The following is a 3,647-nucleotide window of genomic DNA, read 5'->3' as shown; positions in this document are numbered from 1 at the left end:
GTTTATGACAGGCAATTTCTCATGGAAAAAATGTCACAGTAGAATTTTTTGTATCTTTTGTTTTGTTGGAATAATTATGGCAGTTGAAAACAATTTTTTTTTTAAATTTTTCGTGATTTAAATCATATGCGTTCAATTTGACAAATATTGTTTGCGCCCACGTACACCCATACACACAAATGTTTACATTTTCCCACTCAATGCGTTAGAATCAACATAGTAACTAATTTTGATGAAAGTGGGTTACAGTCATAGAATGAAGAGTTATTGCCCTCATGACATTCTTTTTTTTAGTGCAGACAAACCAGACGTCAGATTTGTATTCTGAAAAGCGAAATGGAAAGCTGAAATTGAGCTTCTGAGCTGTAGCTGGGGAAACAAATATTTCAATAACCATATGACTTTAAAGGTATACTACATCTTAGGATGACCAAAAAATTGAAATGTGTAAGTTTTGCTAAAAATAAAATTAAGTAATTATTTATCAAACTTAAGTAATTTTGAAACATACTTAGAAATGTGTTTTAATAATTATTTAGTTTAATGGATATATCATCTTATATAGAGATTCTATTCTTTAGTCATGTCCAACTGATGAAACCAATGTTGAAACTTTAAATTTTATGTCCATTCTAATAGGTAGTATTCAAATATTTACTAAATCATAAAAGTAAAAAAAAAAGTGCTTTTAACAATTGTGATTGTGGACATGCATTTTTAATAAATCATACTGCATACATTTTTAATAAATCATACTGCATACATTTTTAATAAATCATACTGCTTACATTTTTAATAAATCATACTGCATACATTTTTAATAAATCATACTGCATACATTTTTAATAAATCATACTGCATACATTTTTAATAAATCATACTGCATACATTTTTAATAAATCATACTGCTTACATTTTTAATAAATCATACTGCATACATTTTTAATAAATCATACTGCATACATTTTTAATAAATCATACTGCTTACATTTTTAATAAATCATACTGCATACATTTTCAATAAATCATTCTGCATACATTTTCAATAAATCATGATGTATACATTTTCAATAAATCATGATGCATACATTTTCAATAAATCATGATGCATACATTTTCAATAAATCATAATGCATACATTTTCAATAAATCATACTGCATAATTTTCAATAAATCATACTGCATACATTTTCAATAAATCATGATGCATACATTTTCAATAAATCATGATGCATACATTTTCAATAAATCATACTGCATACATTTTCAATAAATCATATTGCATACATTTCGAATAATGTCAACCAAGTATGCACATTTATATTTAAATCATACATGGCAAGTCTGATTTATGTACATAATCTATTCAAATATTAGTTTTCGTACCGAAAAACACTGTAATAGAAATTGGTTGAAAGTTAAACTAACATATGAGGTGTTGATGTAAGAGTGAGTATATGATTGTTTATTTAGTATATTATGAAAGGGTGTTGAAATATGGCAAGTTTTAGAATAATTCTTGTCTAGAGAAGAAGAATATGTCTTTGTCTTCAGTTAAAAAATGCTCTTTGTTTTTACATGTTCCGTTTATAAATAATGCAAACAGTTACATTTATTATTCAAGAATACCTTAAAGGGACAGTTGCACCATTTTTTTGAACTATCATACCTTAGTCTCAGAAACAGGAATTTTTTAGCTAAGTCAATCAAAAATAGTGTTCACAGCTCACTGTCAAAGTTTGAGCCTTCAAATCCCTGTGTGTCCAGAATTATCCAAAGTTGAAAAGACAAGTCGTCTTTTATTGAGATACTGCTATATATAGAAAAGATATCTATAGCAAAGAAATTCCTAGTTTGAAATATTATTTATAGGAATTATGTGATTTTTGTACATTACAAGTACTACTGAGGATTATTTACATATGTTCAAGACACAAACCAACCCCCTAAATGGTGCATGTGTCCCTTTAAAAATAGGTTTTGAAATTGCAGGTTTTATAAATGCTAATGAGTTATATCAAGACATTTGCCATGATTAGAAAGACTTTTACATGTTCACGCACCAAATACATCTATTTTCAAGATATACTCAAAAGAACATATAAGCATGTATGAAGATGTACATAGTAAAAACAACTTTTTAAAATGATATGTCACACTCAATGACATTGAAGTATTGCACTGCAAAAAAAAACATTAAGTTTTTGCTCACTCAAGTAAGCTTGGATGGTGCCTTAAAGATGGATTTCCTAATTTTTTAGTGTCAAACTAAGCAAACTATTTGATTTATTGGTGTTTCCAATGAATTATCATGAATTCTTAATCATATCATTACGTTTTATTGCATATAATTAAGAGTTTTAACCAATCATAAATGTCCATGTATGTACACATTGACACATTGACCTTTCTAGATTGATCACTCACTGGAATTCTGCTGGTAATTCTCTTCTAATTTAGCTACTGAATTAATTATGGACTGGTAGTTTTCCAAGTCATTAGAACACCTCTACTCTCTATTCATAAATGTATTTTCATTTTCATAAATAAAAAGACTCATTGACTTTTCTTGATTGGTCACTCATTGGAATTGTAATTTCTCTTCTAATTTAGCTAATTATGAATTAATTATGGACATGTGAGACAAACTGATATTTTTCCAAAAAATTACTCTCCTTTGGAACAAAATCAGATGTTTGGACTTCAGAGATCTCAATCTCAAGATTTTTAAAGTACAGTTAGTGATTTTATTAAGAATAGATCTATATGCAAAGGGACAGATTCGCCAATTTTTGGGTCTTGAATATAAGTAAATAGTACTAGAAATATCTGAAAATTCACTTTCTATTTCTTTGTCTTTTCTATAAATGACAGAGCCTCAAGAGAAGATGAGTCATCATTTTAACTTTCAAATGCAGATAAGTCTTGTTTGATACACATGGATTTAAAGGCTCAAATTTGAATGGTGAGCAATGAACACTATTATTGATTAGCTTAGATTAAAAAATTCCAGTGTCTAAGACTAAGATACGATAGTAAAAAAAAAATGGCGATTGGTCAAAGAGATGATATTATCCCTTTAACGTTTAGTCTTCTGATTTTTTAAGATCGGTAAAACATGAATGTATAAAAAAACAATTGCAATGTTTGATGTTTTCTAAATCATTATTATATGATTATATGGAATTAATAGTATGATTTAACAATGTATGATAGATTAATAATCAGAGTATGATATAATTAATTAACAATAGAGTGGTATTACATCATAGATCACTGTCATATTCTCTTAATATCAAATATTGATATTTCTTTATCACAGTTCTCAGTAAACACTTTACTGTTTGTTCACATGTAAAAAGTTGATTCAGTGCAGACATATAGATTTCAAAGAAAGGAGGTAAACAAAAAAACTTGACAGAAAGTAAAGTGGCCGACCATTAACAATCCCTTTACAACTTCCAGATTTTGCACTAATCACAATGTTTGGAAGCTTCAATTTTGAACTGGGATTTTTTTTTCATCAGATCCTGCTATTGGTATTTATCTAGAAGTTGGCCTAGGTCACAAGAAGAGACTATGGATTTTAGCATAAGGATAAATCACTTTGATAAGAAATTAATTGCTTCTGGCTAGATTTACAAGAT

This window comes from Lottia gigantea (genome assembly GCF_000327385.1).
Source record: "Lottia gigantea unplaced genomic scaffold LOTGIsca_2109, whole genome shotgun sequence".
Lineage (NCBI taxonomy): Eukaryota > Metazoa > Mollusca > Gastropoda > Lottiidae > Lottia > Lottia gigantea.
Note: the sequence above shows the minus strand (reverse complement) of the source record.